We start from the raw sequence: 27,164 nt of genomic DNA on the forward strand, positions 1-27,164 counted from the left end.
GATCGTTAAACTACAATGTGTTCTAATCTATTGCTGTTAGGTTTCAGTCCACAGTTTTCTTATATCAATATTTCAATGCATTTAGCAGCACTGCCTGCTTATTGAGTGGCTGCCATTCCCTAGAGATCTTTGTAGAAATCATTCTACAAAAGCCTCATGACAAGCCTGCAAGATTGGTTTTATTGTCCCTTTTCATTGAAAAGGGAACTGAACCTTGGGTAGCTGAAGGAATTTTCTAGAAGTGGTGGATCTGGGCTCACGGCGTAAGTCACTTCTTTCCTGAAGCACTGGGTTTTTTCACTTTATAGCCTTTCCTTCAGCTGGGGGTGCTTGACATCTTAAAACCACTGGAGAAACTTTTTAAATGATTTTTGTCCCCGACTATGTCTCCCATGTTTGGCTTCCCGATATTGGACAGAGACTAAATACGATCCATGAAGTCTGAAAGCATCCTCCTGGCCTTCCCTAATTGCAGGCTTGCTACTCATTCACCATTTGGGAAAAAGAGTGAACTATTTTCCTCTCATCTACCTTTGACCTGGTATAAACTACAGAATGGATGGAGCTGAGAAGGAACCTAGGAGAGGCTGTAGTGTGTAGTGGTTAAGAATGAGCATGGTAGTCAGATGTACTTTGAATTGCATCACTGTTTGGCCCAATATGATGACCTTGGGCATGTTTCTCAGTATTTGAATCACAGTTTCCTTGCTTATAACATCAGAATAATAGTACCTTCATTCTAGAGTATTTGTAAGGAATAAATATTCCTGTAAAAAATGCATATAGGAGTGTCTGGAATATAATATATATTAATAGTAGTTACAAAGGCATACATACATGTTAAATCTTTTACTGAAGAACATTTCAGACATTTACAAAGGAATAGTATAAAAACCTCCATATATCCATCATCAAGCTTTGACAGTTATCAACTCCTGACCATTCATGTTTCATGTGTATTCAACATACTTTCCATCCTAATCCTGGGTTATTTTGAGGCAAATAATAGACATTGTATCATTTACCTATAAATATTTTAGGATGCATATTTAAAACAAAAAGGTTGAAAAATATAACTACAAATTAAAAGGTAGTACAAATTTTTTATATTGTTAACTATCCTTTCATTAGATTTCATGGATTATCTCATGATTTATTTACAGTTTAGTTTGTTTGCATCAAGATGCAAATATAAGTTGAATAAGATGACCCCAGGTCACTTTATGTATTTCCTGCCTCAGACTATGAATCACTCATTTCTCCAACCAGTCATTTTGGCTTGGTTTTTTCAGCAGTAACTGGTCCTGAAGACTATAATCTGGACTGGTCTAACTAGAACATCAAAGGTATGTTCTTCTTTCCTGTTATATTACTTTTAATTGAAAGCATTTATTTTTGTTTTTTTTCTTAGGATTTCTTGTCTCTGCCTATATGGCCCATCTGTTCTTACATTAGAGCCCTAGAATATTCATCTTAGTTGTTTTAAATTCCTGGTCTAATCATTCCAAGATCCCTCTGTGGACAAAGAAAGCTTGCCTGCCATCTCAATAAGCAATGAATGTTGCCCACCATCAGGTCATCAGCATTGCAGCCTCTGATAGTGTGCCCTGAGGGGAATTTAGAATGGAAAAAAAGAGGATACTGGCCCTAGATAGCTAACATGCATATCAAAGGAGTGGTTTCAATGAGCCCAGACTCTTACATCTTCCCATATATACAAAAGCTCTACAATCATTAACTTGAGTGTCTGGTTTTTTTGTGATGAGAAGTGATCTTCTGATGTTTGACCATGCATTTTCTTTTCTTTTGTTTTGTTTTCAAAAAGACTCCTATATATCCTGTCTCCTCCACTACTTCTTTGGAACAGTTCCTCAGAGTCATCTGAGAGAGTGTCTCCCAAGCTATAGTCCTCAGTAATTCCTCAAATACAACATTTTTCTCAACTTCTAGGTTGTGCATTTTTGTTCAGTCGATGCCTGTCATGTCTGGTCCTAATGCTTGCTCTGTCTTCTCAAATTATTATTATTATTATTATTATTATTTGCTCTTTATTATGTCTGTTCATTTTTCTCATCAGCTGGACCTGATGTACTGGGTAAACAGAACTGCTGCTGTAAAGACTTTAGTAACGTGGTGACAGGGTTGGGGAGGGGACATAGTCTATTGTACTACGAGCACATTTCTGTTCTAGTGAGCCTTTGCCTCTGGACTGTGAGCTTCACAAGTGTTTTTCTCCCCCACCCCAGGTGGGACAGGAGAGTTCAAGTAGACTGGAAGTGGATATTTCCCTTTTCCTATGTGAACGGCTTAGAGCTGACTGTAGTTGTATACTTTTTTTCCTCCAAGTGAGTTCAGTTCAGTCACTCAGTGGTGTCCGACTCTTTGAGAACCCATGGACTGCAGCACGCCAGGCTTCCCTGTCCATCACCAACTCCCGGAGATTATGCAAACTCATGTCCATTGAGTCGGTGATGCCATCCAACCATCTCATCCTCTGTCATCCCCTTCCGTCCCACCTTCAATCTTTCCCAGCATCAGGGTCTTTACAAATGAGTCAGCTCTTTGAATCAGGTGGCCAACATATTGGAGTTTCAGCTTCAACATCAGTCCTTCCAATGAATAATCAGGACTGGTTTCTTTTAGGAAGGACTGGTTGGATCTTCTTGCAGTTCAAGGGACTCCCAAGAGTCTTCTCCAACACCACAGTTCAAAAGCATCAATTCTTTGGTGCTCAGCCTTCATTATGGTTCAGCTCTCACATCCAAACATGACTACTGGAAAAACCATAGCCTTGACTAGACAGAACATTTTTGGCAAAGTAATGTTTCTGCTTTTTAATATGCTGTCTAGGTTGGTCATAACTTTTCTTCCAAGGAGCTAGTGTCTTTTAATTTCATGACTGCAATCACCATCTGCAGTAATTTTGGAGCCCCCAAAAATAAAGTCTTTCACTGTTTCCCCATCTATTTCCCATGAAGTGATGGGACCAGATGCCATGATCTTTGTTTTCTGAATGTTGAGTTTTAAGTCAACTTTTTCACTCTCCTCTTTCACTTTCATCAAGAGGCTCTTTAGTTCTTCTTTGCTTTCTACCATAGGGTAGTGTCATCTCCATACCTGAGGTTATTGATATTTCTCCCAGCAACCTTGATTCCAGCCTGTGTTCCATCCAGCCCAGCATTTCTCATGATGTATTCTGCATAGAAGTTAAATGAGCAGAGTGACAATATACAGCCCTGACATACTCCTTTCCCAATTTGGAAAGAGTCTGTTACTTCATGTCCAGTTCTAACTGCTGCTTCCTGACCTGCATACAGATATCTCAAGAGGCAGGTCTGGTGGTCTGGTATTCCTATCTTTTTCAGAATTTTCCACAGTTTGGTGTGATCCACACAGTCAAAGGCTTTGGAATAGTCAATCAAGCAGAAATAGATGTTTTTCTGGAACTCTCTTGCTTTATCTGTGATACAATGGATATTGGCAATTTGATCTCTGGTTCCTCTGCCTTTTCTAAAACCAGCTTGAACATCAGGAAGTTCACGGTTCACATATTGCTGTAGCCTGACTTGGAGAATTTTGAGCATTACTTTACTAGCGTGTGAGATGAGTGCAACTGTGTGGTAGTTTGAACATTCTTTGGCACTGCCTTTCTTTGGGATTGGAATGAAAACTGACTTTTTTTTTTAATTTAATTTTATTTTTAAACTTTACATAATTGTATTAGTTTTGCCAAATATCAAAATGAATCCGCCACAGGTATACATGTGTTCCCCATCCTGAACCCTTGGAATGAAAACTGACTTTTTCCAGTCCTGTGGCCACTGCTGAGTTTTCCAAATTTGCTGGCATATTGAGTGCAGCACTTTCACAGCATCATCTTTTAGGATTTGAAATAGCTCAACTGGAACTCCATCAACTCCACTAACTTTGCTCGTAGTGATGTTTTCTAAGGCCCACTTGACTTTGCATTCCAGGATGTCTGGCTCTAGGTGAGTGACTACACCATCGTGAGTATCTGGGTCATGAAGACCTTTTTTGTACAGTTCTTCTGTGTATTCTTGCCATCTCTTCTTAATATCTTCTACTTCTGTTAGGTCCATACCATTTATGTCCTTTATTGAGCCCGTTTTTGCATGAAATGTTCCCTTGGCACCTCTAATTTTCTTGAAGTGATCTCTAGTCTTTCCCATTCTATTGTTTCCTGAGCGACTTCACTTTCACTGTCTTTCAGTCCATTTTATTCGCTGATTCCTAAAATGCCAACGTTCACTCTTGCCATCACCTGTATGACCACTTCCAATTTGCCTTGATTCATGGACATAACATTCCACGTTCCTATGGAATATTGCTCTTTACAGCATCAGACCTTGCTTATATCACCAGTAACATCCACAACTGGGTGTTGTTTTTGCTTTGGCTCCATCTCTTCATTCTTTCTGGAGTTATTTCTCCACTGATCTCCAATAGCATATTGGGAACCTACCAACTTGGGAGGTCATCTTTCAGTGTCCTATCTTTTTGCCTTTTCATACTGTTCATGGGGTTCTCAAGGCAAGAATACTGAAGTGGTTTGCCATTCCCTTCTCCAGTGGACCACATTTTGTCAGAACTCTCCACCATGACCAGTCCATCTTGGGTGGCCCTACATGGCATGGTTCGTAGTTTCATTGAATTAGATGAGGCTGTGGTCCATGTGATCAGATTGGTTAGTTTTCATTCTGTCTGCCCTCTGATGGAGGAGGATAAGAGGCTTATGGAAGCTTCCTGATGGGATAGACTGACTATGGGTTGGGAACTGGGCCTTGTTCTGACGGGCAGGGACATGCTCAGTAAATCTTCAATCCAATTTTCTGTTGATGGGTGGAGCTGTGTTCCCTCCCTGCTATTTACCTGGAGCCAAACTATGGTGGAGGTAATGAAGATAATGGCGACCTCCTTTAAAAGATCCTATGCATGCACATGCAGTACACTGCCCCCAACCCTGCAGCAGGCCACCACTGACCCATGACTTGGCTGGAGACTCCTAGACACTCCTGGGCAAGTCTTGATCAGTCTCTTGTGGGGTCACTGCTCCTTTCTCCTGCGTCCTGGTGCATACAAGTTTCTGTTTGTACCCTCCAAGAGTTTATCTCTCAGTCCTGTGTAAGTTCTGGCAGCTCTGTGTTGTGGTTAATGGTGAGTTAGGCTCTGATAAAACCACAGAAGGTCAAAGCCTGGTTAACTGCTTTCCTCTGAAGGCAGTCCTTTTGAGAAGAACAAGATACCCTGTCCTGTATCAAACTGGTTTCTTTTCCCCTCCCCTGCAGGAAGCACCAGGGGATTTTTTGGATATGTACTATCAGAACCTAGTGGGGCTTCCAGGATTAAAACACACAAAAGTGTGGGGTCACTCTATGAATGGGTCATCCTGACTGTCAAGCAATTGGTCAATCACAGCCTAGGTTTTCCTGCCCCAGCACAGTGTCCATGGTGAGTCAGTCTCTGTTCAACTAAGCCATGACTCCCTGTATTTGCCTGTCTGTTCTCCAGTCTAGGGGGCAGCACTTTGCCCTGTGTCCTTAAAGGAATCTGTTAAGGATTTAAGAGTTGATTTTTCAGTCTGTTCAGCTTTTGACTAATTCTTTGAATGGAGTAGTGACTTCCAAGCTCTGGACCTGTAACTAGAAATTTGAGGTCAACTTTGTCAATTGGATTCCATATTCCATCTGTGCTTTCAGTAAGTTAAAAAGTTTTCCTCACTCTCAGGTTTTGAAAGAATTTGTCTGTTTTCTTCCAAAAGTACATAGTTTAATGTTTTAACAAATATCTGATGCATTTGGTACATTTCTTTGGTTGACACAAGGGATGAATCCACTTTTATATGCTTTAAAATGATTATTTAATTACAATGTCCATCTTCTCTCCACTGATATAGGATATTGCCTTTAGTATATACTAAATTTTCCTAGGCAAATGAGTATTTTTCTAGATTTTCTGTTTTCTTCCACTGATTTTTCTATTTGCGTGCCAGAACTCTAAGGGGCTTTTCCATATTATTTATATTCTGGCTTCCCTCTTTGTTCTTTTTTTTAATTCTCATTCCTATAGTTACTTCTTCTTCTCTTTGCATTGACAGATTTCTCAAATACCATGGGAAAGTGAGGTGGAGATGGTTTTAGTTTTAGTAACAAAGTATTTCCCCATTAAGTAAGTAGGTGAGTATAGAAATAGATAAGAGAGTACATGTCAATTCACATTTTGTAGAATGTTTTTACCATGAATGACTATTGGTAGATTATATTAATGATTTTCCTCTTATTGAAACTTCTCCCTCACTCTAGTTTTCTAGAATAAATCCCACTTGGTAAAGATTGAACCCTTTAAAAAATGTCAGATTCTGTTAATATTTTATTAAGATTTTTGAACTGACATTCATAAATGAGATATATAACTAGATTTTTTTTATACAGACTTTATCAGCTTGGCAGCTCAAAGTTACATTTACTTTTTAGAATTTGAAGTTTTCCCTTATTTCCTTATATTCTGGGATAACTTAGTTAAAAGTGGGATTCTTTGATTGCTGAGGGTTTAGCAGAATTCTCCTGTGAAACCATATGAGACTGATGCTGTTTCATGGGGGGCTCTTCAACCACAAGACCCTTTGACTGTGTGGGTCACAAAAAAGTGTCAAAAATTCTTAAAAAGATGGGAGTACTAGATCACCTTACCTGTCTCCTGAGAAACCTGTATGCAGCTCAAGAAGCAACAGAACTGGACATGGAACAACTGACTGGTTCAAAATTGGGAAAGGAGTACAAGGCTAAATATTGTCACCCTTTTTGTTTAACTTACACACAGAGTGCATCATGAGAAATGCTGGGTTGGATGAATCGCAAGCTGGAATCAAGATTGTTGGGAGAAATATCAATAACCTCAGATATGCAGATGACACCACCCTTATGGCAGAAAGTAAAGAGGAACTAAAGAGCCTCTTGATGAGGGTGAAAGAGGAGAGTGAAAAAGTTGGTTTGAAACTCAGCATTCAAAATACTAAGATCATGGCATCAGGTCCCATTACTTCCTGGAAAATAGAAGGGGAAAAAGTGGAAGCACTGACAGATTTTCTTTTCTTGGGCTCCAAAATCACTGCATTGACTGCAGTCATGAAATTAAAAGACACTAGCTCCTTAGAAGGAAAGCTATGACAAACCTAGACAGCCTATTAAAAAATAGAGACATCACTTTCCAACAAAGGTCCATATAGTCAAAGCTACGGTTTTTCCAATAGTCAGGTACGAATGTGAGAGTTGGGCCATAAAGAAGGCTGAGCACTGAAGAACTGATGCTTTCAAATTATGGTGCTGGAGAAGACTCTTGAGAGTCCCTTGGACAACAAGGAGATCAAACCAGTCAGTCCTAAAGAAAATCAACCCTGAATATTCATTGGAAGGACTGATGCTGAAGCTGAAACTCCAATACTTTGGCCACCTGATGCAAAGAACTGACTCATTGGAAAAGACCCTGATGCTGGGAAAGATTGATGGTGGGAGAAGGGGATGACAGAGGATGAGACGGTTGTGTGGCATCACCGACTCAATGGACATGAGTTCGAGCAAGCTTTGGGAGCTGGTGATGGACAGGGAGGCCTGGCATGCTGCAGTCCATGGGGTTGCAAAGAGACATGAGTGAGCGACTGAACTGAACTGACTGAACACTAATACTTCTCAAACAAAAAGTAAGAGAGGAGAAAGTAGTTCACAACTTTTGTATGAGCTCAGTATTATCCAGACAAAGATATTACAAGAAAAGGAAACTACAGACTAATAACCTTATGAATATAGACATAAAACACTCAACAAAATACTAATAGAGTACAGCAACTTATAAGAGCAAGTATATTCCTGGATTTACCCCAGGAAAGCCAGATTGATTCAATACATGAATGTCAGTCAATGTGTTCCACCATATCAGTAGAATGAAGGGCAAAAATCACTTGATCATCTCAATAGATACAGAAATAAGTTTGACAAAATCCAAGACCCATTTAATGAAAAAAACACTCTATAAACTAGGAAGAAACAGAGTCATGATATCCTTTCACTTATTATCCTTGTATGCTTCTCAACTGTTTTACAAATTCTAGACTCCTTGGTATTTTAAGCAAAGTTCTTCATGGTGGGGCATCCATTCAGATCTCCACTATTCTTAGTCCTGCAGTCATACCCGAGGCTCCTGCCCTTCTGCCTGCATTGCTTCCTACAGCAGCTCTCACACTTCTCCCAGTCCCCCCACCTTCCCAGACATACACACACATGCTGTGGATGACTACGACCCCAGTTCATCATGGAATATTCATTTTAAATCTCACTTTTTTTTTTTTGGTCCTTGCCATGTGTCACATGAGATCTTAGTTCCTCTACCAGGGGTTGAACCCGTGCTCCCTGCAATGGAGGCATGGAGTCTTAACTCCTGCACCACCAGGGAAGTCCTTTAAATCTCATATTCTAAAGGAAAGTTTTCTGACTCATCCAAGACTGACTGAAGTGCCTCTATTTGATTCTATCACGTTTATTGCACACCCAGATCAGGCTTGCTATGCATATTTCTTGTCTGTATCTCCAAGTATATTGTAAAATCCTTGGTGACAGAAGACTCCATTTTGAATTATATCCTGATATTTAATATGTCCAAGACCTTTAATTTATGATTTGTCACTCAGATGTCGCTTGAGATCCCCTACTCCTTGATGAATTGGTGAAATTTGATCCAGGCTGAAATTACCACAAATGTAAGAGTTCAAAGTCCTTCCCACAATTTCTGAGTTCTTTTTACTTCTTCCTCAGCTTTTTCTGTTTCCTCATTCCTATGAAATTAAGCATTGTTTCTATTTCAGCCTATGACTCTAATGCAGAGTTTTCACTGTTTTTTAAAAACCAGCATTCACACACATTTATTCATATTCAGCCTTTTCTTTCTTTTTTCAGTTTTAGACAATTTACCAGAGACTCTGCAGAGTACAAGAGTCAGCACACAGGATTCCTCTCCCTTTTTGGTCACTCACTTTTCTTTGCTCTCCTCTCTTAGAAAAAGAAAAAGAAAAAAACAAAACAACAACAACAAAAAAACAAATAAAGGGACTTCCTTGGTGGTCCAGTGGTTAGGAAGCCTCCTTCCAGTGCAGGGGATGCAGTTTCGATCCTTGGTCAGGGAACAAAGATCCCATGTTTAGTGAGGCAGTTAAGCCCATGAGCCACAGCAAAGATCCTGCATGCCACAGCTAAGATTCAACACAGCTAAATAAGCAGATATTTACAAAATCTTTTTAAGATGTTTTAACTCATGTATGAGATCCTGTCCCTGAGTAGATAGTAATATCTCTCTTTTAGTTCAACAAGCTTTGGTTGAAAAAACAACAACACACCTTACTCCTCATCTTCCCCACATTGGAAAAAATCAATTGAACAAACATTAGAACCTTTCCTGTGTATTCAGAATATTAAATAAATAACAGGTGAACAACAAATGTGGGCCAAAGAATATTCAGAACACTCAATCAGGTTTAACAAGAAGATATATTTGTACTGATTTCTGGTATGCAACTTGTTTTCTATGAATATTTAAAAGACTCAATTCTAAATCTTTTAGCTCCTGGAGAAGATCTGTCTCTTTTTAAATTTTCTCTGTTTTTCCTCCTCCAGCTGTTTGCTGCCTGTTATTTCAGGCTGTTTGAGTGCTGAAAGCACTCAAAATGTCTTCTCTACGTTCCTGATTTTCCCCTGTGTCTCAGGATCTCCTGCTGTTGACTGAACGAAGATACTTGATGATGCACTTCCTGTTTTGCAGATTTTGGCCTCCTTTGCCCTTTATTTTGTAGGGGCTGTTTATGATAATGGCTTACTATTTCTCCCTTGTGGTTTCATATTCTGGGGTGATTTCTCATACAGCTTGAGAACAGTACTTGTTTGTTTCTTACCGCTGGATTTCTAAAAGTCTTTCCAATCTTGGCTCCTCACTGGGTACTTCACTTAGAACTGCTTTGTAAATTACTGATTTCGCTGGAAATACTATGCCCCCAAATTTCTACTAATACTATGGCCATATTCCTGTATTTGATGGCAGGTTGTGTCTGTGAAGAATAAAGCCGGTAGAATCCAATTGTGTAGTCATTGACACGTAACCTGGCAGCACACGTAGCCATTTACACTGTGCTCCTCTGCATTTGGGTACCAAGGAAAGTCTTTATAAGTAGAGGCCACTGGTTTGGAAATATCTGTTTTTAACACCCCTTGCCTTCCTTAGTCTCCTTGATTTCCAAACCCAAACAGTACTAATACGGCTGTATGAAAGTTTCAATAGACTGCATATCAAGAACCAGGTCCAAAGTGAAATTTACAACCACATAACAAGTGGCAACAAGCAAATTTTTGCTTTGACAAGAGTTTGGCTAGAAGGCCAAGCTCATCATCAATGGTGTCTTTTTTGTTGTTGTTGTTGTGGCAGAGTTTATTTTTTAATTTAGAGAACCTTGGGTATACTGACAAGTTCATGGAGTTTTAACAGCCAGGGCCTATTTCAAAGGTGTAATCTGATAGGAAGGAAGAAGTAGGCAGAGAGCTCTTTGCTTGCCTCTGGAGTTGATGACAAGTGGCCCCACCAGTGTTGCTCAAAATATTCTAGAACCTGTGCTTCCAGTTTGACCAAGACAGTCCATTTGCCAGGTTTGCTCATGGTTGTGTTGGCAAGTATTGGTCTGAGCAAAGAACTGATGGGAAAGTAGACACAAAGGCTGAAAAAGCAGAAAGAACAAAGATTGGGACCTCAACAAACCCAGGCACCTCTCACTGCACCAAGACAGTCAGACAGTAAAGCCATTGGCATTTCTTTTTTTTTTTTTTTTTTTGATTTATTTATTTATTTCTTTTACTTTACAATATTGTATTGGTTTTGCCATACATCAACATGAATCCACCACGGGTGTACACGTGTTCCCCATCCTGAACCCACCTCCCACCTCCCTCCCCATACCATCCCTCTGGGTCATCCTGGTGCACCAGCCCCAAGCATCCTGTATCCTGCATCGAACCTGGACTGGCGATTCGTTTCATATATGATATTATACACGTTTCAAGCCATTCTCCAAAATCATCCCACCCTTTCCCTCTCCCACAGAGTCCAAAAGACTGTTTCATACATCTGTGTCTCTTTTGCTGTCTCGCATACAGGGTTATCATTACCATTTTTCTAAATTCCATATATATGCATTAGTATACTGTATTGATGTTTTTCTTTCTGGCTGACTTCACTCTGTATAATTGGCTCCAGTTTCATCCATCTCACTAGAACTGATTCAAATGTATTCTTTTTAATGGCTGAGTAATACTCCATTGTGTATATGTACCACTGCTTTCTTATCCATTGATCTGCTGATGGACATTTAGGTTGCTTCCATGTCCTGGCTATTATAAACAGTGCTGTGATGAACATTGTGGTACATGTGTCTCTTTCAATTCTGGTTTCCTCGGTGTGTATGCCCAGCAGTGGGATGGCTGGGTCATAAGGCAGTTTTGTTTCCAGTTTTTTAAGGAATCTCCACACTGTTCTCCATAGTGACTGTACTAGTTTGCATTCCCACCAACAGTGTAAGAGGGTTCCCTTTTCTCCACACCCTCTCCAGCATTTATTGCTTATAGACTTTTGGATAGCAGCCATTCTGACTGGCATGAAATGGTACCTCATTGTGGTTTTGATTTGCATTTCTCTGATAATGAGTGACGTTGAGCATCTTTTCATGTGTTTGTTAGCCATCTGTATGTCTTCTTTGGAGAAATGTCTGTTTAGTTCTTTGGCCCATTTTTTGATTGGGTCGTTTATTTTTCCGGAATTGAGCTGTAGGAGTTGCTTGTATATTTTTGAGATTAGTTCTTTGTCAGTTGCTTCATTTGCTATTATTTTCTCCCATTCTGAAGGCTGTCTTTTCACCTTGCTTAGAGTTTCCTTTGTTGTGCAGAAGCTTTTAAGTTTAATTAGGTCCTATTGGTTTATTTTTTATTTTATTTCCAATATTCTGGGAGTGGGGTCATAGAGGATCCTGCTGTGATTTATGTCAGAGAGTGTTTTGCCTATGTTTTCCTCTAGAAGTTTTATAGTTTCTGGTCTTACATTTAGATCCTTAATCCATTTTGAGTTTATTTTTTGTGTATGGTGTTAGAAAGTGTTCTAGTTTCATTCTTTCACAAGTGGTTGACCAGTTTCCCCAGCACCACTTGTTAAAGAGATTGTCTTTTCTCCATTGTATATTCTTGCCTCCGTTGTCAAAGATAAGGTGACCATAGGTGCGTGGATTTATCTCTGGGCTCTCTACTTTGTTCCATTGATCTATATTTCTGTCTTTGTGCCAGTATCATACTGTCTTGATGACTGTGGCTTTGTAGTAAAGCTGGAAGTCAGGCAGGTTGATTCCTCCAGTTCCATTCTTCTTTCTCAAGATTGCTTTGGCTATTCAAGGTTTTTTGTATTTCCATACAAATTGTGAAATTATTTGTTCTAGCTCTGTGAAGAATACCCTTGGTAGCTTGATAGGGATTGCATTGAATCTATAAACTGCTTTGGGTAGTATACTCATTTCCACTATACTGATTCTTCTGATCCATGAACATGGTATATTTCTCCATTTATTAGTGTCCTCTTTGATTTCTCTCACCAGTGTTTTATAGTTTTCTGTATATAGGTCTTTAGTTTCTTTAGGTAGATATATTCCTAAGTATTTTATTCTTTATGTTGCAATGGTGAATGGAGTTGTTTCCTTAATTTCTCTATTTTCTCATTATTAGTGTATAGGAATGCAAGGGATTTCTGTGTGTTGATTTTATATCTTGCAACTTTACTACATTCATTGATTAGCTCTAGTAGTTTTCTGGTGTAATCTTTAGGATTTTCTATGTAGAGGATCATGTCATCTGCAAACAGTGAGAGTTTTACTTCTTCTTTTCCAATTTGGATTCCTTTATTTCCTTTTCTGCTCTGATTGCTGTGGCCAAAACTTCCAAAACTATGTTGAATAGTAGTGGTGAAATTGGGCACCCTTGTCTTGTTCCTGCAGTTAGGGGAAATGCTTTCAATTTTTCACCATTGAGGAGAAGATCCTTTAGCAATTGGTGGAGAGCTGGTTTGGTGGTGCTGAATTCTCTCAGCTTTTGCTTGTCTGTAAAGCTTTTGATTTCTCCTTCATATTTGAATGAGACCCTCACTGGGTACAGTAATCTGGGCTGTAGGTTATTTTCTTTCATCACTTTAAGTATGTCTTGCCATTCCCTCCTGGCCTGAGGAGTTTCTATTGAAAGATCAACTGTATCCTTATGGGAATCCCCTTGTGTGTTATTTGTTGTTTTTCCCTTGCTGCTTTTAATATTTGTTCTTTGTGTTTGATCTTTGTTGACTTGATTAGTATGTGTCTTGGTGTGTTTTGCCTTGGGTTTATCCTGTTTGGGACTCTCTGGGTTTCTTGGACTTGGGTGATTATTTCCTTCCCCATTTTAGGGAAGTTTTCAACTATTATCTCCTCAAGTATTTTCTCATGGTCTTTCTTTTTTTCTTCTTCTTCTGGGACTCCTATGATTCGAATGTTGGGGCATTTACCATTGTCCTGGAGGTCTCTGGGATTGTCCTCATTTCTTTTAATTCGTTTTTCTTTTTTCCTCTCTGATTCATTTATTTCTACCATTCTATCTTCCACTTCACTAATCCTATCTTCTGCCTCCATTATTCTACTATTTGTTCCCTCCAGAGTGTTTTTGATCTCATTTATTGCATTATTCATTATATATTGACTCTTTTTTATTTCTTCTAGGTCCTTGTTAAACCTTTCTTGCATCTTCTCAATCCTTGTCTCCAGGCTATTTTATCTGTGATTCCATTTTGATTTCAAGATTTTGGATCATTTTCACTATCATTATTCGGAATTCTTTATCAGGTAGATTCCCTATCTCTTCCTCTTTTGTTTGGTTTGATGGGCATTTATCCTGTTCCTTTACCTTCTGGGTATTCCTCTGTCTCTTCATCTTGTTTAAATTGCTGTGTTTGGGGTGTCCTTTCCGTATTCTGGCAGTTTGTGGAGTTCTCTTTATTGTGGAGTTTCCTTGCTGTGGGTGGGGTTGTACGGGTGGCTTGTCAAGGTTTCCTGGTTAGGGAAGCTTGTGTTGGTGTTCTGGTGGGTGGAGCTGGTTTTCTTCTCTGGAGTGCAATGAAGTGTCCAGTAATGAGTTATGAGATGTCAATGGGTTTGGAGTGACTTTGGGCAGCCTGAAGATTGAAGATCAGAGCTGTGTTCCTGTGTTGCTGGAGAATTTGTGTGGTATGTCTTGCTCTAGAACTTGTTGGCTCTTTGGTGGTGCTTGGTTTCAGTGTGGGTATTGAGGCGTTTGGTGAGCTCCTGTCAATTAATGTTCCCTGGAGTCAGGAGTTCTCTGGTGTTCTCAGGATTTGGACTTAAGCCTCCTGCTTCTGGTTTTCAGTCTTATTTTTATAGTAGCCTCAAGACTTCTCCATCTATACAGCACCGTTGATAAAACATCTAGGTTAAAGATGAAAAGTTTCTCCACAGTGAGGGACACCCAGAGAGGTTCACAGAGTTACATGGAGAAGAGAAGAGGGAGGAGGGAGTTAGACGTGACCTGAATGAGATGAGGTGGAATCAAAAGAGGAGAGAGCAAGCTAGCAAGTAATCACTTCCTTATGTGCTCTCCACAGGCTGGACCGCTCAGAGATGTTCACAGAGTTATACAGAGAAGAGAAGAGGGAGGATGGACACAGAGGTGGCCAGGAGGATAAAGGAGGGAATCAAAAGAAGAGAGACAGATCCAGCCAGTAATCAGTTCCCTAAGTGTTCTCCACCATCTGGAACACAAAAAGAGATTCACAGAGTTGTGTAGAGAAGATAAGGGGGAGGGAGGAGATAGAGGTGACCTGGTGGAGAAAAAGGAGAGTCCAACGGGGGAGAGAGCAGTCAAGCCAATAATCTCGCTCCCAAGTAAAAATGGGTACTGAAGATTGGGTTCTTAAAGGTACAAAATTGATAACAAATACCAAAAAGCAAAGATTAAAAATCTACAGTAGAGGTTGGATTTTCAAAAATACAATATTAAAGAAAAGAAAGGAAAAACAAAAGACAAAAATTATAAACAAAAAATATATATGAAGTTTGCTTTAAAAATAGGGCCTTTTTTTTTTTTGCAAAGTAATAGTAGGTTATAAAAATGAAAATTAAAGGAGTAATAGAGGACTTAAAAATTTAAAAAAAAATTTTTTTTAAAGAAGAATGATAGTAAAAATAGTAAAAATATATCTAGGACTTTCTCTGGTGTTGTTGTGGGCAGTGTGGGGTCAGTTCATTTTCGGATAGTTCCTTGGTCCGGCTTATATTTCTCAAGATCTATAGGCCCCTTCCTATGTAGTCGGTACTAACTACAGGGTTGTAATCTATTGCATCTGTCACTTCCAAAGTGGTTCCCTCTGAGCTTCTTCTGTTTGCTGGTCTCTTCAGTGTCTGATTTCTGCCCTGACACAAGGGGTCGGTGGTGGACACTTTTTTAGGCTCACCTGTTCAGTTGCACTGTGGGGAGGGAGAGACGCTGCAAACAAATAACACTGGCATGTGCTTGCAGTGTCTCAGCCACAGTGGGCCTGCCCCCGCTCACGGGGCATGTGCCCTCTCTGCCCACACTGCTCAGGCTCTAGGTTGCTCTGCTGGGAACCATCCGAGGCCAGCCCTGGGCTGAATGCCCGTTCCAGGTCTAAGCCGCTCAGGTTCAGACACTCAGATAGTCCTCAGAGGCGCAGACTTGGTTGGACCTGCATTTTGTGCCCTTCCCAGGTCCAAGCAGCTCAGGCGATGAAGTGTTTGGCGAGCGCCATCGCTGCAACTTATCGCCTCCCCCGTCCCTGACGCTTGGTTTTCTGGGTGTACAACTGGCACACCTTCTCAGACGGATGTTGACTGTCCAGAAGCCCAAGAAGTCTTAGTTAGCAAAGAAGCCTGCTTGCAGTTTGGTAGACAATGCCTCTCTGCAGCTGCGATTGCCCACTTCTGGTTCTGGCTGCCTATCACCGGAGGGGAATGGTCTGCAGCCGGCTAGCTCTGTTCAGTCCTTTGTTCTATGAGTGGGCCTGGCAGTGTCTTATGTTAGGGCTTTTCATGTGGTAGCTATCCCAAAGTCTGGTTTGCTTGCCCAAGTTAGTTCCCTCAGATTGCCCTTGGGGCATTCAGGCCCGGTCTTTACTCTAAGCAATGCAGCCCCTGCTTGCTAGTGGCAGGTGCAGGCATCTGTGCTGCTTCTCCTCTGGGGGAGTTATCGTTGGGCACGTAATCTGTGGGTTTTAATTATTTATTTATTTATCCTCCCAGTTATGTTGCCCTCTGTCGTTCCAAGGCTCACCACAAACTCAGCAGTGAGATTGTTTCCTGGTGTTTGGAAATTTCTTTCTTTTTAAGACTCCCTTTCAGGGACAGAACTCCATTCCTACCTCTTTTGTCTCTCTTTTTGTCTTTTATATTTTTTCCTACCTCCTTTCAAAGACAATGGGCTGCTTTTCTGGTTGCCTGATGTCCTCTGCTGGTATTCAGAAGTTGTTTTGTGGAATTTACTCAGCATTTAAATGTTCTTTTGATGAATTTGTGGGGTAGAAAGTGGTCTCCCCGTCCTATTCCTTCACCATCTTAGGACCGGCAATGGTGTCATTTTTGGTAGTTGCCCCAAGGCACTTTCTTCATTTGTTCCAGTGCAGAAGGATGTTTCTTGTCCACAGTTGGAAACTATTGTTTTGCTGACATCTGTACTAGGTATTACAGTAGTAGCTTTACATTCTATATGTCTGAATTTTTATTGTCTATAGACAGATTTGTGGCTAAAGTTTCATGATACCTATCACAGTAAGGTACAGATTTACTCTAATAAAATAAGGTGCACCCTTATTTTTAGGAACATACACATTTGACTGTATGGTTGAGGTCCTGGGGATAATACAAAAGTATTGATCTTTTTGCTGTTTAATTTTATGTGTAAAATATAATCTAATATGTCTTGCCAGATAGTGTTAGTGGTAAAGAATCCTCCTGCCAATGCAGGAGACCCAAGAGTCGCAGGTTCAATCCCTGGGTTGGGAAGATTCCCTGGAGAAGGAAATGGCAACCCATTCCAGTTTTCTTGCCTGGAAAATTCCATGGATGGAGGAGCCTGGTGGACTACAGTCCATGGGTCCACAAAGAGTCAGACATAACTGAGCAACTGAAAAGTGAAAGTGAAGTCATTCAGTCGGGTCTGACTCTTTGCAACTTTATAGACTGTAGCCTGCCAGGCTCCTCTGCCCATGGGATTTTCCAGGCAAGAATACTGAAGTGGGTTGCCACTTCCTTCTCCAGGCAATCTTCCCACCCCAGGGATTGAACTCGGGTCTCCCACATTTCAGGCAGACTCTTTATTGTCTGAGCCACCAGGGAATCCATTTCTGTTAAGGGAGGTTTGGAAAACGGCATTTTTACCTTTGATTCCTGCTGCATTTCTTCACCCCAGCATTAGTAAGCTCTGTGCTTTGGATGAAAATTTGCAAATTTGTGCTTTTTTTTTTTTTCCCCTCTCATCCAAAATGTACTCATTTAAATTATTCATCACAAGGGCTCAACCAGAGACTAAAACTAAAAAATAGAAACAAAACAAAGATGACACAATTACCGACTCAAGTCCTTGGACACTTTAATCAATAGAAACTGGTAAGAAGTCAGATGAGAAATTCAGGCACAGATTTCCTGGGACCTATGCTATAGTAGGGGGGAGTGATAAGAGAAAACAGGTGCCCTGGCTCACTATCTGAGGAGGACAGTCTGGTTCCTAAAAGGAGTGAGGGTGGGGGCAGATCAGCAGGTTGACCATAGGGGCGGCTTAGGTGGTCTGCCCACCTTCTTGGTGGTGCTGGGCACAGTGATCATGAGCAGTACTTTATTCAGAAGTGTATCTTATTTGTTCATAATTGCCCAACTTTGACTGTACATGCGTGCAGTTATTTTTATTTTATTTATTTATTTGGCTGCATCAGGTCTTAGTTGCATAATGTAATGTAATATGTTAGTTGCTCAGTTGTGTCCAACTCTTTGCAACCCCATGGACTGTAATCTGCCAGGCTCTTCTGTCCATGGAATTCTCCAGGCAAGAATTTTCAATGGAGTGGGTCGCCATTTCCCTCTCCAGGAGATCTTCCTGACCCAGAGATTGAACTCAGGTCTCCTGCATTGTAGGCGGATTCTTTACTATCTGAGCCACCAGGGAAACCTCTAAGCATGTGGGCTTCTAATTGAGGTGGGTGGGCTTAGTTGCCCTGAGGCACGTGGGATCTTAGTTCCCCAACCAGCAATCGAACCCATGCGCCCTGCATTTCAAGGTAGATTCTTAGCCAGTGGACCACCAGGGTAGTCTCTGTCCTTTCATTCATTTTTTTTTGTTTTGTTTTCCAAAAGAAGTGTTTTATTTGCTCACAATCCTGTGGGTCAGAAATTTGAACAGGGCTTGACTGGATGGTTCTTCTGCTTCATGTTGGCATCAGCTGAAGTCTCTCATGAGGTTGAAATAAGATGGTGACTGAGATTGGAGTATCCCTGATGGCCTCTGTCCTTTCATTCTTGAAGGATGTTTTCTCTGGTTATAGAATTCTGGGTTGACAGTTCTTTTCTTTCAACACTTGGAAAATATTGTGTCACTTCCTTCTGGCCCCCATGATTTCTGATGAACAGTCTGGAAATGGTTCTGAACCACCATAGAGGCAGAGCATGACATGTCTCTCAAGCATCTGCCATTTCTGTCTCCCTGTCTAAAGAACAGTAGGATCCAGGCACTACTCCCCATCCCACTATGTAAGTAGGGATGGGGATAAAAGTCTCCTATTGTTTCTGAGTTTGGCCTTGCACATTAGCTACTTCATGATCACGGTTTACTTGAATGTCACTCAGCTCTAGAGTGAGTCTCAGCTTGATTTGGTTTTGGTCAGCAGCTGACCTCCAGGATCCATGTCCTCCCTAGGTGATTGCTGCCACCACCATGCTATTCTCAGGGGAGACTAATGTGGAGGCAGCCTGCATTCCCCTTTAGTGCCCTGCTGACCCAGACCTATGTAAGACTTGCCATTTTATCTCCCTGAATGGCAACAAGATGTAATTGTTGTGTGTTGACTGGGGATAACTAGAGAAAATCACCAGAGAGGGACATGTTCATTTCCCAGGGCTGTCATAACAAAGTAGCACAAATGAAGTGGCTTATAATAACAGATAATAAATAATTTTTATAATAATTTATTCTCTCTCAAGTCTGGAGGCCAGAAGTCCAAAATAAAGGTGTTGGCAGGGCCATGCTCCTCCTGCATGCTGTCAGGGAGGATCCTTCTGAGAGGGTAACAGGCAGGAAGCCTAGAGGTCCTCCCAAGGGGAGGAAATAGACTGCAAGTGTCAGACGGTTTTTCCTCTCTCTTAAGAGGCAGGAGGAAACAAACCACAAGTGTCAGATTTTTATTCCTTTTCTATTAATTAAACGGACTTTTAATTTTAACAAAATTAAAAGGAGTTTTCTTTTAAAATTCTATGTTGCCCTGATGACACCTGGTTCCCCCTGAACTTTTCTCAAACCTTGAGCTAACCAATGCATTTTTCTATGAAATGTTTTTCTTAAGCTGTGTTAATGAACTATGTATTTACCTTAGAATCTGCCTTTGTTCAAGATTCATGTCAATTGTTTCATGGCCCGGGATGACTCACCTGGTGCCAATGCTATCACAAAATGCATGTTATGGGTAAGGGATCTGGTGCAACTCTCTCAGTTTTGAGGCATTTCCTTTCTCTAGTTAGCATCTTGCTAATAGGTATATAACCCCTTACTATAAACTAGCAAGGGGGCACTCTTTCTGCCCCCTTCTGATGTCTATGTCAGAAGCTCTCTCTATCTCCTTTATACGTTAATAAAATTTTATCACACAAAAGTTCTGAGTGACCAAGCCTCATCACTGGCCCTGGATCGAATTCCTCTCCTCCAGAGGTCAAGAATCCAGGTGTCATTCACGGCGCATGGTGACAACCTTCCTTGCCTCTTCTAGCTTCTAGAGGCCTCAGGGGGCCTTACTTTAACCTCTGCTTCTGCCTTCACATGACTGTCTTCCCAATGCACGTGTCTGTGTCCAATATCTCCCTTCTAATAAGGATACCAATTGTATGGATTAAGGTTCATCTCAGCAGCTTTACCTTAACAATCAAATCTACAGAGACCTTATTTCCAAGCAAGTCACATTTGTAGGGTTAGGGCTTCAGTATCTTTTGGAGGGGAACACAATTCAAACCATAAGTGAGAAGAAAGGCTTAAAAAGTGAAGCTGCATATAAACGTTAATAGAGTAGAAGAAACTAAAGCTAAAACCTTCCTAAGGACACTCTTATGAGCTCATTGTCATTTTTGGACATTCATGTAAATTAATCATATCTTTATGTATCTTTTTCCTGGTTTCTTTCACTTAGTATACTGCTGTCAAGGTTCATTCACATTGTAGCATGTAGCCAGACTCCATTCCTTTTTATGGTTAAATGATACTCCATTGTATGCATATATCCATTCATCTGTTGATGTGCACTTGGGTTGTTTCCACTGGTTTTGGGCTATTATGAATAATGCTGCTTAACCATTCATGTAGAATCTTTGGTATGAACACGTCTTGGCAGTCCTCTTGGATGGACACTTAGGGAGTGGAATCACTACATCATGTGGTAATCCATGTTTTAATTTTTTAAGGAAACACTGAAGTGTTTTCTGCAGCAGCTGTGTCATGTTATATCCTCCCCAGCAGGGTATAAAGATTAAATTTATCCACATACTTATCAGTATTTGTTATTTTTTCTTTTTGAAAGATTATAATCATCCCACTGAGTATGAAGTGGTATCTTATTTGATGTAGATTTTTATTTCCCTGATGACTGATTAGAAAGCATCACTATGAACAAAGCTAGTGGAAGTGATGGAATTCCAGTTGAACTATTTCAAATCCTGAAAGATGATGCTGTGAAAGTGCTGCACTCAATATGCCAGCAAATTTGGAAAACTCAGCAGTGGCCACAAGACTGGAAAAGGTCAGTTTTCATTCCAATCCCAAAGAAAGGCAATGCCAAAGAATGCTCAAACTACCGCACAATTGCACTCATCTCACATGCTAGTTAAGTAATGCTCAAAATTCTCCAAGCCAGGCTTCAACAATACATGAACCGTGAACTTACTGATGCTCAAGCTGGTTTTAGAAAAGGCAGAGGAACCAGACACCAAATTGCCAACATCTGCTGGATCATGGAAAAAGCAAGAGAGTTCCAGAAAAACATCTATTTCTGCTTTATTGACTATGCCAAAGCCTTTGACTGTGTGGATCACAATAAACTGTGGAAAAGTCTGAAAGAGATGGGAATACCAGACCACCTGACCTGCCTTTTGAGAAATCTGTATGCAGGTCAGGAAGCAACAGTTAGAACTGGACATGGAACAACAGACTGGTTCCAAATAGGAAAAAGAGTACGCCAAGGCTGTATATTGTCACCCTGCTTATTTAACTTAAATGCAGAGTACATCATGAGAAACGCTGGGCTGGAAGAAGCACAAGCTGGAATCAAGATTGCTGGGAGAAATATCAATAACCTCAGATATGCAGATGACACCACCCTTATGGCAGAAAGTGAAGAGGAACTAAAAGCCTCCTGATGAAAGTGAAAGTGGAGAGTGAAAAAGTTGGCTTAAAGCTCAACATTCAGAAAACGAAGATCATGGCATCTAGTCCCATCACTTCATGGGAAATAGATGGGGAAACAGTGGAAACACTGTCAGACTTTATTTTGGGGGGCTCGAAAATCACTGCAGATGGCGACTGCAGCCATGAAATTAAAAGACGCTTACTCCTTGGAAGGAAAGTTATGACCAACCTAGATAGCATATTCAAAAGCAGAGACATTACTTTGCCAACAAAGGTCCGTCTAGTCAAGGCTATGGTTTTTCCTGTGGTCATGTATGGATGTGAGAGTTGGACTGTGAAGAAGGCTGAGCGCCGAAGAATTGATGCTTTTGAACTGTGGTGTTGGAGAAGACTCTTGAGAGTCCCTTGGATTGCAAGGAGATCCAACCAGTCCATTCTGAAGGAGATCAGCCCTGGGATTTCTTTGGAGGGAATGATGCTAAAGCTGAAACTGCAGTACTTTGACCACCTCACACGAAGAGTTGACTCATTGGAAAAGACTCTGATGCTGGAAGGGATTGGGGCAGGAGGAGAAGGGGACGACAGAGGATGAGATGGCTGGATGCATCACTGACTCGATGAACATGAGTCTGAGTGAACTCCGGGAGTTGGTGATGGACAGGAAGGCCTGGCGTGCTGCAATTCATGGGGTCGCAAAGAGTCGGACATGACTGAGCAACTGAACTGACTGAACTGATGATGTTTATCTTCTTTTCTTATGTTTATTGGTCATCTGTGTATCTTATTTGAAGAAATTCTTATTCAAATCTTTTGCCCATTTAAAAATTAGGCAATTTGCCTTTTTATTGTGGAGTTTTTAGAGTTACAGCTTCCCTGGCTGCTCAGTCGGTAAAGAATCTGCTTGCAATATAGGAAACCTGGGTTTGATCCCTGGACTGGAAAGATCTCCTGGAGGAGGGCATGGCAGCCCACTCCAGTATTTTTGCCTGGCAAATCCCCACAGATAGAGGAGCTTGGCGGGCTGCAGTCCATGGGGTCGCAAAGAGTCAGACACCATTAAGCAACTAAGCACAGCACAAGAGTTCGTTATATATTCTGGATATTAGATCTTTATCAGATATATGGTTGGCAAATATTTTCTCTCATTCTGCAGGTTGTGTTTTCACTTTTTGGATAGTGCTCTTTGATGGGAAAGTTTTAAATTTTGATTAAATATAAGTTATCTGTTTTTCTTTGGTGTTTTGGTGTCATATATTAGAGTGGGACACAACTTAGTGACTAAACCACCACCACCATTAGAAACTATTGCCTAATCTTACTTATCAGACATTTAGTCTCTGCAGATCAGAAATGCTACCCCTGTTGGTAAGATACTATACTCTCGATGATTAACTGTGGGGAAAGGGAGCCTCATCTTCTTGGCCACCCCTGCCAAGAATGGAGTTTCTGTCAAACTGAGGCTGGGCTGGGGAGGGAGGAAGTAGGTCATGGTTCAAGTATGATGCAGATGCTCACTGTTCTTTCTAAGAGTCAGTATATTTTTTTCTGAATAAATGTTTTTTCATTTCTTATATGAACATAGGACAATGTTTAGAGACTTTTTAATTTTTTTCTTTAAATAATGTTTGTCAGTTATGGATGTTCATCAGTGTAAGTTTGCAGGGCTCCTCTCAATGTTTTGGAGGAGACCCTGTCAGTAGCTGAAATTAAACATTGGCCATGTTGCTAGCTCCCCTCCTCTTCCTTCCTGCAGTGTGCCTGGGCTTTGGCCAGTTTAGTTTCCCCTTCTTGCTGTCCTTCATTGTAGTTGAATGAAACAGAGCTAATGGGGACCTAGGTGGCACTGTCTTCCAGATTGCTATTTTATTGGGAATCTTTGACTCTCCACTAAACACAAATATGTTATATTTGCAGAGGATAAGAGAAATGCTAGTGTCACTTTTCATTTCCAAATAGTCACCTGTGACCTCTCAAACCTTAATGACACTTAAGTACCATTCTAGAGGTTTGTTTTTTTTTTTTCATGATAAACAACAGTCAAAAGCCACGAGGCTGCTCAACTATTTATTATCCATCTCATTTATTTATTTATTATTTATCTTAGGCTTTGAGAACTTCATTGTTAGGATCTTGAAAGATGGAAATATCCACACACTATTCCAGTTTACAATAGAGTTTATTTCGTTTCATTCATGTGGAACTCAGAAGTGCTGCCTGCTGGGCCTGCTTTGAATGAGTCCTGATGTGGGTTTGGAGACTTCCAGGAAAGCCCTTGCACTTCATCCTCAGGCCAGGTCTGCCTGAGGAGGGGTCTGAAAAGGATTCTAAGGACAGTTCAGTGCAATTTTCATGATGAGATTTCTCCCTGGCCCAGCCTTTCTCCTCCTATCCCTTCTGAACACTTCAGCAGGTATAACCAGGGGGACCCAGGCCTGTAACCTAGGCTGTCTAGCCTGTGCTATGATCTCGTGGTGATGAAGGTGTGCTGTGACCTTCAAGTGTCAAATAAGAGAGTGTAGTTTCTGAGGCAGGATGTGTATTTTTCTCTGCACAAGTGAATTTACAATAAATCACCCAGTTGCCCATTTCTTGAAAATATAGGGGTTTACAAGAAACAGAAAGAAGTCTGTGCTGTGATATACTGTGGTGTACATTGCAATTGTTCCTTTGAAAGTGAAAGTGGCTCAGTCGTGTCTGACTCTTTGCAACCCCATGGACTGTCCGTGGAATTCTCTAGGCCAGAACACTGGAGTGGATAGACTTTTCCTTCTCCAGGGGATCTTCCCAACCCAGGAATCGAACCGGGGTCTCCTGCATTGCAGGCGGATTCTTTACCAACTGAGCTACCAGGGAAGCCCAGTTGTTACTTTACTACTTGTTAAAGTTTTACTTATAGCCTCTGTCTTTACTAAGAAAGCACTGAAGAACATTCTCCTTGGGGAAGGATTGAAACAAAGCAACAACAGTTGTCAAATTGAAACCAAAAGGAAGTAATGAAAATAATAGCAGAAATCGTGCAAACCAAATGACAAACCCCAGAAAGAAGGCAAGTTATGGGATGATGTCTGATGGTTATGGCAGCCTCCACATTCTTTCCCGAATTCCTGTTTTCCTAATCAACCTCTTCCACCATTAGGATCACGGAATGGCTGAGAATTCAGGGGATAGCTAAGCAAATATTGTGGATTTTGGAGGTGTGGGGCTAGAAACCTTGGTAGGCATATAAGGAAAGGAACTGTGGATTTCCTGAAAGAAATAGAAAACTGTGGGAGAAAAACCCATTTCCTTGCTTCTTGCTTTTTTGTCTGTTGAAGCCAAGTGGCAAATAAAGCTTATATCTGTAACTGTCTGTAACCATCCATGGCTCTGATGACCCTTAGGACTCAGGAACACTGGGAGGAGTGAGCCTGGACTAACAGTGATTCCTTATGCCAGACTCCTGGAGCCAAGGGCCCTACGAATGGTCCCTTCCATGTAGTCTCCCTTTTAGTACCACTGCTCTCTGTTCCACTGCTGGAGGTTTATAACTATAACCACGTACATCTGAGAATTCGTGTGAGTAAGCACACCAGGTTCATTGGTGCAAACTGGTTCCTGCCAGTGGGAATCTGGGGATTTGTTCTCATTGGGTAACGCTTAAATATTAGAGTTGATACTATTCCATAGGTTTCCCTGATAGATCAGTTGGTAAAGAATCTGCCTGCAATGCAAGAGACCCCGGTTCAATCCCTGGGTTGGGAAGATCCCCTGGAGAAGGGGGAAAGGGTACCCACTCCAGTATTCTGGCCTGGAGAATTCCATGGGCTGTATAGACCATGGGGTCACAGAATCAGACATGACTGAGTGACTTTCACTTTCACTTCACTTTATTAACCCCAAACAACAAGTAAAATTTTCAAAATTCTGGTGTCATAGCAGGCACATGGAGAATAAGCTTTCAACTTGGCAAAACTGAAGTAAAGTCACTCACTTCAAAGGTATCTGACCCTTTGTGACCCCATGGACTGTAGCCTACCATGCTCCTCCATCCATGGGATTTTCCAGGCAAGAGTACTGGAGTGGGTTGCCATTTCCTTCTCCAGAGGACCTTTCTGACGCAGGAATCGAACTCTGGTCTCCTGCATTGTAGGCAGATGCTTCACCGTCTGAACCACCAGGCAAAACTGAACCACCCATCAAATTATGGGGCAACATTTCTGTCTTTTTAAAAACAAAACACTTTTTTCACTGGCCCCACCCAATCTGCTTCCTGGCTCCGAGGTCTCAGAGGTGCAGCAGTTAGAGCAAACGCAGGGGCTCAAACAGCTTCTCTGGAGGAAACCAGACAGCTCATCAAGTCCTTAAATCAGGTGAGCTTGGCTGAGAACAGATCCCAGGGAGACAGAGCTGCAGGGACAGTAAGGTAGGGGAGTCTGGGGAGGGTGTGGATTCTGGCCTGAGAAGGGACCAGGTGCTGTGCAAACAAGTCAGGAGGATGCTGCCAGAGCAGGGGAGGTGGCAGTAGGGAGGGGAATAAGGATGTCTGTTAACACATTGTCCATGCACTCTCATTTTAACAAGACAACATTTTGCTGAATATTGCACCTTCCATCCAGTTGTTGTTGGGATAGACATTGAGTACACTTGATAAGCCAGACATTTCTTTTAGTAGGAAATGTGTCCCCAAGGTCTTTAGAGTTGGAAGGCAATTTAGAGACCACTCAGTGTAAATCTTTTTTTTTTTTTTAATTTAATTGTTATTTTATATTGCACTGGCATCCGGTCCCACCACTTCATGGGAAATAGATGGGGAAACAGTGGAAACACTGTCAGACTTTATTTTTCTGGGCTCCAAAATCACTACAGATGGTGACTGCAGCCATGAAACTAAAAGACGCTTACTCCTTGGAAGGAAAGTTATGACCAACCTAGATAGCATATTCAAAAGCAGAGACATTACTTTGCCAACAAATGTTCGTCTAGTCAAGTCTATGGTTTTTCCTGTGGTCATGTATGCATGTGAGAGTTGGACTGTGAAGAAGGCTAAGCGCCGAATAATTGATGCTTTTGAACTGTGGTGTTGGAGAAGACTCTTGAGAGTCCCTTGGACTGCAAGGAGATCCACCCAGTCCATTCTGAAGGAGATCAGCCCTGGGATTTCTTTGGAAGGAATGATACTAAAGCTGAAACTCCAGTACTTTGGCCACCTCATGCGAAGATTTGACTCATTGGAAAAGACTCTGATGCTGGGAGGGATTGGGGGCAGGAGGAGAAGGGGATGACAGAGGATGAGATGGCTGGATGGCATCACTGACTCGATGGATGTGAGTCTCAGTGAACTCGAGGAGTTGGTGATGGATGGACAGGGAGGCCTGGCGTGCTGTGATTCATGGGGTCGCAAAGAGTCAGACATGACTGAGTGACTGATCTAATCTGACAGCTGTTGTTTAGTCACTA

The 27,164-nt window shown here is 41.3% G+C and overlaps 1 protein-coding gene across 4 annotated transcripts in view; it reads left to right on the forward strand.

The window, feature by feature from the left end:
• LOC147373476 (GTPase IMAP family member 7-like) overlaps window positions 1–27,164 on the forward strand; it is a 40,618-nt gene that overhangs the window by 4,681 nt on the left and 8,773 nt on the right. Inside the window, exon 2 of one of the 4 annotated variants that reach the window (XM_086398221.1) lies at window positions 1,293–1,346. The exons of 1 other annotated variant lie outside the window; for it this stretch is intronic. The gene's annotated coding sequence lies outside the window, so the exon portion shown is untranslated. Of the gene's footprint in view, window positions 1–1,292; window positions 1,347–25,699; window positions 26,078–27,164 lie in introns of those variants that run through there. 2 more of the 4 variants (XM_086398219.1, XM_086398220.1) reach the window with 2 other exon arrangements.

The sequence above is a fragment of the Bos grunniens genome, chromosome 4 (assembly GCF_055505025.1).
Source record: "Bos grunniens cultivar Pamir isolate PY7600 chromosome 4, Bosgru_T2T1.0, whole genome shotgun sequence".
NCBI classification, from domain to species: domain Eukaryota; kingdom Metazoa; phylum Chordata; class Mammalia; order Artiodactyla; family Bovidae; genus Bos; species Bos grunniens.